The following is a 14934-nucleotide window of genomic DNA, read 5'->3' on the forward strand; positions in this document are numbered from 1 at the left end:
CGAATGCAAAGGAAATCAATTGTAAGTTATTGATGAAGTCAAACATTCCAAAATTTCTTTTCCAGCTAAGTAGCTTGATAACGAGGTTGATGTCTAGGACCTATGACCTCAATTCACTGAACAAATCACCGATTGTGCAGAAACTGAAAGTAAGAATAAAAAAGATTTAAAAGAATTGTTAGAAAAAAAAATAAGTATGCACTGTACTAAAATCGCACTCAGCCTGTATATTTCCGTAAAGTCAGTTTTGTCGTTAAAGAGAAAATACTATTTTTTTAACATATTTGTTATATACTTTTGATTTTATAATACTAGTGGAGTTTTGCGATGAGCGCTGCGGTTTATAAACAAGAGGCCCAGGGGCCACAGCGCTCACCTGAGCACACCAGCTAGGAAAAAGCACAAATCAGATCAGAACTGAGTTTACTGAGGGGGGGGGGGGGAGGGCTTAAAATTATAACCCCCCAGAGGGTCATGATTTGAACAAACTAGAATCTACACTACCTGAGGATGATTCCATATAAATATCACTAATCATTGCTTTGAAGTACTTGAAAAAGAAGATTTTAAAAGGTTTCCCGATATATCCCTATGTAAAACTTTGGTTGGCCATTTTGGCCCCACCCTAGCCCCGGGGGTCATGATTTGAACAAACTTGAATCTACACTATCTGAGGATGATTCCACCTGAGTTTCATCTTTCCTGGCCCAGTGGTTCTTGAGAAGAAGATTTTTAAAGATTTTTCCTATATATTCCTATGTTAAACTTTGGTCGGCCATTTTGGCCCCACCCTAGCACCGGGGGTCATGATTTGAACAAACTTGAATCTATACTACCTGAGGATGATTCCACATGAGTTTCATCTTTCCTGGCCCAGTGGTACTTGAGAAAAAGATTTTTTAACAGTGCCATTAATTTTTCTCTAATTCATAATTATCTCCCCTTGGAAAAGGGCGTAGCCCTTCATTTGAACAAACGTGAATCTTCTTTACCCAAGGATACTTTGTGGCAAGTTTGGTTGAAATTGGCCCAGTGGTTCTTGAGAAGAAGATGAAAATGTGAAAAGTTAACGACAACGACGACGACGACGACAGACAACGGACAAATTTTGATCAGAAAAGCTCACTTGAGCCTTTGGCTCAGGTGAGCTAAAAAGCGTAAACTGTTCCAACCCAGTTTATACCGTATAAAATGGGTAGCTATTAAATTCATTGCTTATAATTTAATTTTCATTCATTTGATGTAAGATAAAAAAGAATATTGTTCTGACAAAATGACTTCAAATTGTACAAAAGGATCACTTCATTATAAATAGGGATCTGACCTATAGGACCGGGCTTGGTTTTATTCTCTACAAAAAGCTTGTCGATTTCCGTTCTGATTAATGACATTGGGCTGAATACATATAACAATTTGTTTTTCCTAAATCTTTATTTCAGTGAGTAGAGAAAGGAGGAACCCTTTTTATTGATTTTCTGAGTTTGTTATCTCCAAATGTAATAATGATATTTGTCTTTACTTCTCATTGTGCACAAAGGTAATGTCTACTGCCTCTGAAATTCTATTCTTAATGTCTAGGCTATTTATTCGTGGATATAATAAAAAACTTGTCTTTAATGTGTGCAAATTATAAAGGCCTACATGAAATCCAAGTGAGTGCATTTACTGAAATATAAAGCCAAAATCAATGTGATTAAATTCTAAGGGATATATACAACTGAAATTCATCGCAGCTCAATGCTTCCAGGAATACCTGTATTGAGTAACACATAGTGAGTTATTCTTGTCCTCGGAGAAAGTGTGCTTATACTGAGGTTCGTTCCACCTGACTGACAACTGTACATTGGATTGTTACGATTTGATATCTCTTTAGTATTTCTTATATCAAGAATGGGAATGCATAAGGGATAAATAATTGAAGGAAAAATACACAAGTCTATAAAAAATTAAAATAGTCTTTGAAAAGGCGAAATTTAAAACTGTAAAAGTGTTGTACCAGGTGGATTCGAACCCCCGACTTTAAAAAGAGAGTATCCAACGTGTAAAAGTCAGCGCATTTATCAACTGAGCTAGTCTGACTATAAGAATAGAGGGCATAAATTTAGAGAAGATTTTGAAAATCTGGTTTCCTTATTTTTTGTAGGTTTTTTGTGAATTTCGACCCCAGGGCAGGGGTACCCCTAAAAAAATCTTATCTTAAATTATTCCTTACATTCTAACCTATCAAAATATCATAATTTTATTTAGGGGCAGGCCTGCCCTGATGGACTTTAAGGCCAAAATTCATGCAAAAATCAACGCTTTAAAGGACAAAATGGTGTTTCGATCAACTTTGGAGGGTTATTGTAAAGTAAATAATAAATTTTAGGTATAAAATACAAATTAAAAAAATTTAGACATATATACGGTAGAAAACAACAAATTATGTTCCCCAAACGGAGTTTGGGAACATATTGTTTTTACTCTGTTTCTTATTAGGGTCTTCCGCTTCCTTCGGAAGACCCTACTGTTATTCTACTGTTTCTTCTTATTATTTTTTTTTTTTTTCCCGCTCGATTTTTGATAGGCGATTTCTCAAAGACCTTTGGACTGATTTTTATGAAACTTTCAGGTTAGATACCTTGTAATTAAACCTATTTACACCTGTGTTCAATTTGTTGATGCATGCCTTTAATTGTGAGTTATTGCCCTTTAATTGATAATTTTGATGTCTCGTTTCCACTAAAAATCTCAAGAACGACGTAAGATATTTACACGAAAGTTGGAGAACTTGTAGCCAATACATTGTAGATGTGCAGAACGATAAAATTATAAGCTGATTTCCTAAAGTTTGGAAGCTATAAAACGGCAAATTTTAGTAATTTTTTTTCTTGAATTTTTGCTACTTTTTGTGTAATAACTTTTAAACCAAGAATGATTTGGTAAGAAATATATTACAAAAGTTGTGTGTAATTACGAGAGCTTTTATATTAGATTAATGAAAAGGGGCTAGCCCCTATGATTAGGGGTTAATAGTTCATACACGCGTTTTTTTTCTGATAGCTAAAAATATTGGTATATTATGAAAAAGTTTGACTGAAATAATTTCGAACTTATAAAATCTTGTCATTTGATATAAAAAGAAATAAACTTCCAGCTATATTTAACTGTTTTTTATATAAAACAAGTACATGTATGTGAGAAACCTTTCAGGAATAAGTTGTCTACTATAGCCAGCCAAGCCTTTACTGCATACATGTGCACATTTTTAGTTGATGCATCTAAAAGATATAGTTTTGATTCGGTGTTTCTTTTTTTTCTTTTTATTCAAATAATTTTAAAATGTGATGATGTACACAACAATAATTAGTGCCTAGTTTAGACATCGTCGCAAACCACGGCCAAATTGTACGATCCTCTCCCATTCTGGCCGTGGTTGAACGAGGAGAGAATTCTTCGTAGCTCATTAAAAGTTTGACCAATGCGAGTAAAGCATAGTCGGAAGATGAACTCTATCGCGACCTTTCAATATCCAATCGCAGTAAAGGAAATATTTCTTGTATACTGTTGACGTCAGTTGTTGAATTTAATTGCGATGGAAACAAAACTTGCCACTTACTGAATATGACGTCACAATAGAGAGGCGTAAATATTCAAGATTACGACACTTTTTGTGATCAAGCAGCCACGGGTAGGAGAGAGCTATATGCGGACTCCGGACCGTGGCTTGAGACGATGTAGTTTAGAGGATTGTTTGTAAACAACGCGCGGCATTGTGGGAAATAGGAAGGTACTAAAGACGCCATGTACTAAACACTTATTTGACCTGATTCAAATTTGTCTGTAAATGTTCCAATCAATTGAATTTTTGTATAGCATATGCCTCGAAGTCATAACGTCTGTACATAAGTAATTTAAAATACTCAATATTACCATTTAATTAAAAGTTAAAACGTCAGGTAAATATCAGGTCTCTAGTATATCCCGTTTTTAGTGTGCCCCTTCGAGTCGACGTCGGACACATGTTTGTCATGGTTTACAAACTGAAAGTAGAATGATTTGTGAAAGTGAACATTTTCTCACAAAGAATCCGTTTGTAGACATGCACACTCATTTAATCTGGAGCTACGAAGTACTTTGTCACTTCTCTGGAACATTATTCTAAGCAGAATTATCCCGATTCATATATTCTAAGAATCTTGTGTGAATTGTTTACGAGGAAATTCTGACTTTCACATTAACAAGGATGAACACTCTTGACTCTGCTTCGGATTCCCCAGTGATAATTGTATCGAGTGATGAAAGAGCTGACGGCGACATTTTAATGTATGATTGGTTTGGACCATTGGAATGAAGGTTAGAATATTTTTATTACTTAAAATTTACACTACTGATTACATGACAGTGACGTACATTGATGTTATTAGAAATACACAGACACACCTATATATTATCTGTTTTACAGTTCAGACGCTCTCTGTTTGCCTTGTAATTCCCCACAGCTTTATATTTTATTTTTTTGAAATTTGAGGATGTAATTTCAACAGTCCTACTATCTATCATAGTGATCATACTTTATAATTGAAACTGCACTTAATGTTACAGAATATATTCAACTAATTATATATTGACAGTGTGACTGTAAGGATGAGGGCAGATACTTATTTAGTTTTAATTTAGATTGTGCTTGTCAAGCCGCATTTGACATTTGGTGCATCCATGCTCAATGTTCACACTGAGAGTTTATTCAAATGTTTAATTCGAATGAATTCACTGCTCGTTAAATTACTTCCCATTAGCTCTATGTGAACATGAGTAAGGATAGCTAATTCAAATTAAATAGAAATGAATTTTGAATGTAGCTTAAACATATTAAAGAAGCTAAGCACTGTGTGTCCTAAGTATACTGCGGAAAAATTGTGTGGAGCAATGTGCAAGTCACAATCTTCTTTTGCGAAGGTGTTATCATAAGAGCTCGCATTATGGGCAGGGATTTGTGCTGCTGTCTGGACTCGCTATAAATAGATGTTCTCAAAAAGTCTTAATTATTTAATATTATACTTTACTGACAAAAAAGGACAAATATTGCTCAGTTGAATTGCAAAAGAAATTTGTTTAAAAAAATTGTAATAATAGAAAGTTTGCTTTTTTTGTTTGATAAGACTGCTGTAATGGTTTAATGTTTGTTTATTTGCCTTAATCATACATTTTTCAGTCATTTCATGGTGCCACCACTTGGGATGGTATTAGCTGCAAATATAGACTTGTACTCAGCACTTATTGCCTTTAAGAAGTATGAGATCCATTTTTTGCTAACACCTACCGTGACACAGAATCTTGGTTTATGCAGTCTCATAGGAGTAACCTGTCTAAAGCATTTAGCAATGGGATTGGAACCTGGGACGTAAGGTTCAGCTTCTTATTGATACTTTGATTTATTATATTTATTTGAGAATTTCACTCATTCACATACTTAGAGATGTTGATATAGATTGTTGAATAGCATCAATTTAGACCTTTACTTAGCTAAGTAAACATGTACTGTGAGGTTTTTAAGGTCTCATTCATTTTAAATGCCAGATGCATGTTAAGGAACATTACTGCATAAATGTTTTTGTCTTAAATTTGAAGCTTTTTACTAATATAGAGATATGTTAGTTTTAAACCTCTTCAAATTAGGGTAGACCTTTTCTTTAAACTCAGCAATGTGAGTGTGTTGTGTTAACTTGTGTTAGCGAGACAGTGTGTTGTATGAATTTTTGTTAGCAAGGCAGTGTGTTTTGTGAACTTAATTGTGTTAGCCTGACAGTGGGTTGTGTGAATTCTTGTTAGCTTGACAATGTGTTGCGTAAACTCGTGTTATCGGTACAGCGTGTTGTGTAAAATCGTGTATAAAGTGTAAGTGTGACAGTGTGTTGTGTAAACTCGTGTTAGCTAGACAGAGTGTTGATTGAACTCGTATTAGCGAGACTTCGTGTTGTGTAAACTGGTGTTAGTGAGACTGTGTGTTGTGTAAACTCGTGTTAGCGAGACTGCGTGTTGTGTAAACTCATGTTAGCGAGACAGCGTGTTGTGTGTATTCTTATTAACAAGACAGCATGTTGTGTGAATTCGTGTTAGCGTGACAGTGTGTTGTGTGAACTTGTTATCCTGAAAATTTGTCGTGTGAACTGGTGTTAGAGAGATAGTGTGTTGTGTGAACTTGTGTTAGCAAGATTGCATATTGTGTGAACTCGTGTTAGCCAGACTGCGTGTTATGTGAACTCGTGTTAGCGATATTACATGTTTTTTGAATTTGTAGTGTGTTGTGTGAACTCGTGTTAACCTTGACATTGTGTTGTTTGGAATGGTATTAGGATGACAGTGTGTTGTGTGAAATGGTATTAGGATGACAGTGTGTTATCGCAACAGCGTTTAATGCGAACTTGTGTAAGTGAATAGTGAGACAGCCTGTTTTGAGAATTCATGTTAGCGTGACAGTGTGTTGTGTGAACTCGTGTTTGCCTGACAGTGTGTTGTGTGAAATGGTATTAGAATGACAGTGTGTTGTGTGAAATAGTATTAGGATGACAGTGTGTTATTGCAACAGCATTTGGTGCGAACTTGTGTTAGTGAATAGTGAGACAGCCTGTTTTGTGACTTTGTGTTAGCGTGACAGTGTATTGTGTAAACTCGTGTTAGCGTGACAGTGTATTGTGTAAACGCGTGTTAGTGAGACTGCGTGTTGTGTAAACTCATGTTAGCGTGACAGTGTGTTGTGTGAATTCATCTAAGCGTGACAGTGTGTTGTGTGTACTTGTGTTAGCTAGACAGTGTGTTGTATGAACTCGTATTAGCGAGACTGCGTGTTGTGTAAAACTTGTGTTAGCGTGACAGTGTGCTGTGTGAACTTGTTATCCTGAAAATTTGTCGTGTGAACTGGTGTTAGAGAGATAGTGTGTTGTGTGAACTTGTGTTAGCAAGATTGCATATTGTGTGAACTCGTGTTAGCCAGACTGCGTGTTATGTGAACTCGTGTTAGCGATATTACATGTTTTTTGAATTTGTGTTAGCGTGACAGTGTGTTGTGTGAACTCGTGTTAACCTTGACATTGTGTTGTGTGAAATGGTATTAGGATGACAGTGTGTTGTGTGAAATGGTATTAGGATGACAGTGTGTTATCGCAACAGCGTTTAATGCGAACTTGTGTAAGTGAATAGTGAGACAGCCTGTTTTGAGAATTCATGTTAGCGTGACAGTGTGTTGTGTGAACTCGTGTTTGCCTGACAGTGTGTTGTGTGAAATGGTATTAGAATGACAGTGTGTTGTGTGAAATAGTATTAGGATGACAGTGTGTTATTGCAACAGCATTTGGTGCGAACTTGTGTTAGTGAATAGTGAGACAGCCTGTTTTGTGACTTTGTGTTAGCGTGACAGTGTATTGTGTAAACTCGTGTTAGCGTGACAGTGTATTGTGTAAATGCGTGTTAGTGAGACTGCGTGTTGTGTAAACTCATGTTAGCGTGACAGTGTGTTGTGTGAATTCATCTAAGCGTGACAGTGTGTTGCGTGTACTTACGTTAGCTAGACAGTGTGTTGTATGAACTCGTATTAGCGAGACTGCGTGTTGTGTAAAACTTGTGTTAGCGAGACAGCGTGTTGTGTGAACTTGTGTTAGCGAGACAGCGTGTTTGTGAATTCGTGTTAGCATGATAGTGTGTTGTGTGAACTCGTGTTAGCCTGATATTTTGTTGTGTGAAATTGTATTAGCGTGACAGTGTGTTGTGTGTTAGTGTGACAGCGTGTGGTGCGAACTTGTGTTAGTGCGAAAGTGTTTTTCAGTGTTGTGATGGCGAGCTGTGTGATAGCCTAATGGCGTCTTTTGTGTCGGTAAAATGGCACGCTTTTATGAAAGTGCTATTGAGCTTTAGCAAGTGGCCCTATCTGGACAAGCCTTATTATAATTGATCAGTTCTCAGGTATACAGTGAATTACCGGTATTATTGTCACCATGAAATCAGCATTTACAGTTGCAATTACCTAGTTAGTAATCATAAGATATTGGTTTGTCAGTTTTAAAATTATAGTGTTCCAATGATGTGAAGTTGCAGTGTGTTAGCATGTTAATTTCAACAGACTACCACTCCAATGCAGCTTTAAACAACACGCTGCTGTGTTAACACAAAACAAAATATCATGCAAACACAACTTTAAACAATCTGTTGAGTGTTAGCTTCACTGCATGTTGGATTCAGTGTGCTGGCATATTATCACTGACGTACATGCTAGCACATTGTCACCTCGTGCTAGTATGTTGTCATAAATACTCTAGCACATTATCCTAAACCCACTAGTGCATGATTACTTTGCACTTGTATGTTGTCTTATTAGGGAATAGCATAAATGACTGCCTTAATTGGTGTAAACTTCTTTTAATTGATGAAAGAGTACATTAAAATTTACAAATTATACACAGAAAATGTTACAACATCTTATCTCTCAATTTGATAATCTAATTTATAATCTCATGAATTGCACTTTTTATTACATGTAGTAAAAGAATTATAGATTAAAAAATTACAATTTCTTTTGGATAGGTGTGACTCATCTGAAGACTGAATTTTGATACCAAGCATGACCATGAATTGCCAGAAAATCATCTGTTTGGATGTGACATGGAATAAACAGCATAGTGAAAATAAGTCAAGTTTTGGTTTGTGAAGACAATTTTTAAACACACTGTGTATCATTTTTAAATTTTGATTTGACAATATAAATCCACAAATATGAACATATCAATTGCTCTCAGTTTTTCAAGTGAAATAGTTTTTGTAACAGAAATACATGTACCAGTAATTACATTGGAATAAATGTTATTTTTAAATATAATAATATTTTGTTTGTGTTGCATGTTGACCTCTTTATTAAGGTCTTCCCTTTCAAAGTTTAGACTTACTTATTCTAAAGATTAAGATAAATCCTCTGTCTTCAGCAGGAATAGAAGATCTTGTAATACATGTATGTGTATTTTTTACAGTATAATGTAAAAAAAAATTTGTTATTTTGGCACACACAACTAATTAAAGGCATAAACATGTGTATGATTCCAAGGAATTCAGTACATAGGGCATGTACATGTAGTTTTCTAAAACAAGATTGAAGAGATGTCCAGTCGCATTTCAATGTGATTGTCAACTGCAAAACTGTGCCTGTTGCATACTTATTAGCCCATCTGAGCTAAAGGAACCAGTAAATTTTTTAAAAACATAATTTTATCCATTATCATCATTGTCTAAAATTTCACAATATCATTTTCCAAAGTGAAACTTGGCACAGAGCATCCTTAGTGTAGGGGATTCAAATTGTTCTTATGCAGGGCAATACTTTCAAAGAGATTTGTTTCTTTAATGCTGTACAGTAAATGTATTATATTTAGCTTGTACAATATTTGGTGGAAATTGACTTTTGAATAAGTTAGCGTAGATATTCTTATTTATGTTTATGTACAAGACTTTTAGCTTTGTACTTGATTTAGTGATTGCTGCATTCCGCCAAAGCCGCTAAAAAAGAATACACAGCCATATGTAATATGTTTACAATATACCTTTCAGAGAATTTTACACTCCTATTGAGGTACCACCAGTTGCTAGTGGAAAGCTGCAAATTCGAAACATACACAACACTTTTCTGTGCGTTTATTATAAAAGTATTGTTCTACTTACTGATTGCAACTCATGAAGATTGTTCATCATTATTGTAAATACATTTGGATTTTTTGAATTATTATATAATTTGTTTATTTTATTTATCTAGTTATAATGTATATTAAATGATTTTAAAGCCATTTTTAAGATGGTAATGTAGCAAAACACTTATGTTTCTGTAGTATGACACGTTTCACAAACATAATTGCAACAAACATGATATATCCGATATCAAAAGTCATAATATTGGAAGTTAAACTGTTGTGAATACGATTTTAAGAATGCTGTTAGAGAGAGTACCCTTTAGACCTCATGCTCACACCAAATTAAAGAATTCAAGTAAGGGTTTCTGAGACAAATCGAAAAAGAGAATGTTAGCAAAGTTGACAATCTAGACAGAAACATTTAATCTTTTGCTTATCGCTAGGAAGGAAGACCCACTCGTTGCTTTGCAACGAGCTTTGCTCTAGTTATTATTATTAAGGTCTTCCGGCTTCAGCGGAAGACCTTCTAGTGATTCTTAGGTTTCTTTTTCACTTTTCTTATTATTATTATTGTTTTTTTTCTTACCGATTTTGTGCACGCGATTTCTCGAAAACGGCTCGATGGATTTCTATGAAACATTCAGGACTAATGAGGCATTACTTGAACTCGATTCATTTTTTTCCGTTTTGATGACGTCACTTCCGGTTCGGAGTTTTCTGCGATTTTGTGATTTTTAGAGGGTCACTTTGTCCGGCAGTTTTCTCAAAAAGCACTTGACACAGCCGCATGAAATTTTCAGTGATACTAGAGCAACCTTTGGAGAGGGGTATTAGGTATATCATAATTACCGGAAGTATGAAGCGCCGACGCTCGTTATGATCCGACAATAGTCCTATCGCGAATTTCAAAATTTTTAGCCCATTTTCTACAATATCTATTTACCTGGAAATATTTTGTTTAAACATATAGAACAAAAGAAGTGTAGAATTTTCCCTAAATAGAAGGGCCTAGAGGGGCCGAAAGTTTTTTCTTTATTTCTCAAAAAGTATTGAGAATTTGTAATATGTTAAAGAAGCAAAGTTGTTCAAAATGTCAAGCTTCATCTATTGGAGTCGTCAAAATACGTCCGTCGTCATCACTTCCGGCCAAACCGGAAGTGGTCAGAAAACGCATTTTTTTGCCGTTCTTGACAAGTTTTTGGGTTACATATGTCTCTGGGAGCATAAAAAGAAGTTTTTCCGTCCGTTGTCGTCACTTCCTGTCAAACCGGAAGTAGCAAAAAATGGCTTATTTTGAGGGTTTTGATGCAAAATTGAAATTATTAAGTCACTGGAGACAACTTAGCTTATTGCTTTCTTTTGTTCCGTCACTTCCGGCACTACCGGTCAGAACTAGACGGAAGACCTACTCGTTGCTTTGCAACGAGCTTTGCTCTAGTTTTTTTTTCTTATTTGTTCTCCGGTACTTTTTTGTCCGCGAGTGTTCTCAGAAACTGTTCACCCAACTGAGCTAAAACCTTTTTAGGGTTAATAGGTGTGTAGTGTAGGTGTGCGGAACGAAGGTCATTTTGCGCGCATACGCATGCACGTGCGTGCGCGTGAAATGAGTGAATTGACTGATATACTTAATATAGCTATAACTTTTACATTTTTTGATGAAATGATTTGAATCTCATTATATAAGGATAGATTAGTAGTGTACATAATGTGATACTGTCAAATTTGCACGAACTCACGCGCATGCACGTGCGCTTCGCTCTGATTGGCTGAAACAAAAATCTCAATATCTTCTCTGTTTTTTGACAAAATGCTTTGAAATTTAAAACATAGGCATGCTTTAGGATGTTCTACAATATTGTGTATAAGAATTTTCATCAAATCACGCGCATGCACGTGCGCTGCAATCTGATTGGCTCAAACGTTAAATGGCTATAACTCCCGTGTTTTTCAACCAAACAGCATGGGATTTAGAACGTAGACAAACATAATGGACTCCTAGAAGAAGGTATAGTCATCATGAACATACTTGCACGTGCATGAACGTGCGCTTCGCTCTGATTGGCTGAAACAAAAATCTCAATATCTTTTTTGTTTTTTGACAAAATGCTTTGAAATTTAAAACAAAGGCATGCTTTAGGATATCCTACAATATGATATATAATAATTTTCATCAAATCACGCGCATGCACGTGCGCTGCAATCTGATTGGCTGAAACTTTAAATGGATATAACTCCCTTGATTTTCAACCAAACAAGATGGGATTCAGAACATAGATAGATATTATAGACTCCTACTGCAGGGAATGGTCATCATGCACATGCATGCACGTGAAATGAGTAAAATTCCAAATACACTAGATTCAACATATTTTTGGATTTAATGCTGTAATATTTAGTATATTAAAATATATCAATAGTGTAGACAAGATGATATGGTCATTACGCACATGCGTTCAAATGCGCATGCGTGCAATGCTTAAATTGAATACTTCTGGTAAAACTTTGTTAAAGTCTTAAATGTATGGCGTTTGTCTTATTTAATCAAGCTTACAGGGAATAAGGCACCAAAAGGGAGTTGGGGAGCGTTTGGGGAACATCTGTAACGGTTCCCGTTACAATTAGCACTAGTTAAGATTGATTTTTAAATGTCACTTTTTCCGGGAAATTGTTCTCTCCTATAGGTCAATTCTTTTGTTAAAGCGAATACATCCTTTGAATGTAACGTCAGGCGGATTGATACGTTTTTGACGAAAGTCATTGTGATGTAGGCAACCCATTTTATACGATATGAAGTAATTTTTTTATCCAATCAAATACAGTGTTACAACCAGAATAAAATTATCATTTAATTAAACGAAAATAACGGGTTATTTCAAAGCACAAATATGCTGGCCTTGAAGAACCCGGCAACCACCCTACCCGCAACTCCCAGTTTTCACATGCTAGTTCCCCTAACACCACATCTATAACAACTACAAAGGTTTTCTTTTTTATAATCAGTTCCGTATCTCCATAAATGACAAAGGTTTCAATGTCAGAGACAACCGTCAACTGTAAAAGCCAGTGCTTCCCGCAAAAGTCCCGTATTCAGTTCATTTATTGATATCACCATGTTGGTATATATTCAAAATAATAAATCAAAGAACACGGAACAGAAAAAAGAAAAAAAACATAATTATTCATGGGCGTCGGAAGCAAATTGAAAGTGGGGGGGGGCTAATTGAAAGTGGAAGGGGGGGCTAATCCAACTAAAAAAGGTTAGCCCCAATTTTCAATGCTTACATTATGTTTATGTTTGCAAAAATGTGTGGGGGGGGGGGGGGAGGGGGGGCTAAGCCATACCCCCCCCCCCCGACGCTCGCTATGGCCCGAAAATATTTCAGACGCCTATGATAATAACAAGCGATACAATTTCACAGCATTCTTTATCATGTCTATAGTCCCTGGATTTGTTTTTTCTGCATTAAGCATTAAAAAAAAATACATGAACAATTATATGGGTTTACAATGTCTTTAATGGGATCACTAATATAAGAGGATTAAACTAGTGATTACACACGTATGAGATGTTATTTACCTGTGAGTAAACCCCCCCCCCCCCCCCCCCGCCCGAAATTTTATATTTCGTGAATAAAATGAATTTGTAAGTTTCATCATATGACGAACATGAGGAAACTTATCTATTCCTAAGTAGGAAAATTGACATCATTGGCATGTTGTAAATTTTATTCATTAACCAACCAGTAAAATGTAAGATAAGTGCCTTGTACCGTCTTTATGTAAACTTGTAAATATTTTTATCCGAAATTCAAAACTTGATTGTTCACTGAGTCTTTCGGTTATATTTTGGTAAACGCTTTTATATATTTATTTACTTAGTATAGCTCAATTTTACTCTGTAAAGGACAAATGAATTTTTTCCAAGTCGAAAACTGTCCATATTTTTTGCAAAATGGGCATATTAGGAGATTTAATGTATTGTCATTTACCTAAAAATTTCCATCGCTCCAACTGAAAGAAGACAATATTCGTCATAGATTTCGATGAATTTAAGTTGCCTTTTTTTTTTTTTTTTTTTTTGAAATACTAATATTCTACATTTTACACTTTGTTTGCTCCTATTAGCGCTGTGAAAAATCTTTTCGAAATAATCAAAATGTATTTGTTTCAGTTATTTTATTCATTTGTGTTTTAGAAAACTATTTTTAAAAAGCAACAAATTTAAACATTTCATTCCGTGATTGTATTTTTTCGCGTGAATAAAAATCTACAAAAAGTTCTCAAGTTTTGACTAAAACAAATGCATAAAAAAACAAACCAATGAGTGAAGATGTCTCACCCGCTTCTGTTGTCAAAATTAACTTCATTTCTTCTTCAACTGGACCACAATCTCCACACCATCCTCCACACCGGAAGGAGATTTCCGCTCCGTCTGCTGAACGCTGAAAATCCAGTATAGCAGTAGCATAGCCTCCCACTCTACCGAATACAATCTGAAAATAGATTGAGTTTTTAAGGTCTTCCGTCTTCACGGAAGACCTTATAGTTATTGCTCTGTTTCTTATTATTATTATTATTATTATTATTTTTCTGACACGATTTCTCGACAACTACTGGATAGAATTACATGAAATTTTCAGGAAAGATGTGTTGTAAAATACTCTTGATAGTTCCAAGACAGTTTTTGGAAATACCTCTCTGGTGCTAAGATTTGGACCATTTTCCTGATTTTAAAATGACATTTTGTCCACGATTAAACTCAAAAACGGTAAAAGATATCAATGTGAAACTTTCAGAGTTTATAGATGATGATCAATACTTTCCAGGACGCAACTTTTCGTTCGTCGTCAGTACTTCCTGTCGCTACCGGAAGCCAATTCAAAAAGTCCAAATTTTCAACTTTCTTTGTTTTTCAATATTTTTCATTTATTTTTGGAATATGAATAGAGACACTTCTATTGATGCTTACTATATAAGTTGTTTTAATATTGGTTAATCTGAACTCTAGATATTAATATTTGAAAATCTGAAGCGGGCCCAAGATGGCGGCTGTCTCTGTCAACTCCAACATTTCGCGAGTAGGGGCTTATGGAGGCAGCTGAGTGTTTGATTAAAACATTCTGACATAAGGATACATGAAATGCAAAAAACTACTTGGACTCTCACGTAGTAGTACGTTGCAATTCAGTGTCAATCTTAAAAAACTTAATTTACGTTTCACTGCTTTAGTGTTACTGGGCTAGATACGATATGTAATGTAGTATAATGTGTTAAATATACTTTCCTA

The 14934-nt window shown here is 35.3% G+C and overlaps 1 long non-coding RNA gene across 2 annotated transcripts; it reads left to right on the forward strand.

Moving 5' to 3' along the window:
- The first annotated feature begins 3994 nt into the window (after positions 1–3994).
- On the forward strand, positions 3995–8905 carry LOC134265540 (uncharacterized). Of its 2 annotated transcripts, none has more exons than XR_009991772.1 (3): positions 3995–4335; positions 5195–5388; positions 8557–8905. It is a non-coding gene; the product is annotated as an uncharacterized LOC134265540 (long non-coding RNA). The 2 variants fall into 2 exon arrangements; XR_009991771.1 differs by having other exon boundaries at positions 5195–5383.
- The last annotated feature ends 6029 nt before the right edge of the window (positions 8906–14934 follow it).

This window comes from Saccostrea cucullata, unplaced genomic scaffold (genome assembly GCF_032062105.1).
Source record: "Saccostrea cucullata isolate Sc308-1 unplaced genomic scaffold, CSIRO_AGI_Scuc_v1 ctg10537, whole genome shotgun sequence".
NCBI classification, from domain to species: domain Eukaryota; kingdom Metazoa; phylum Mollusca; class Bivalvia; order Ostreida; family Ostreidae; genus Saccostrea; species Saccostrea cuccullata.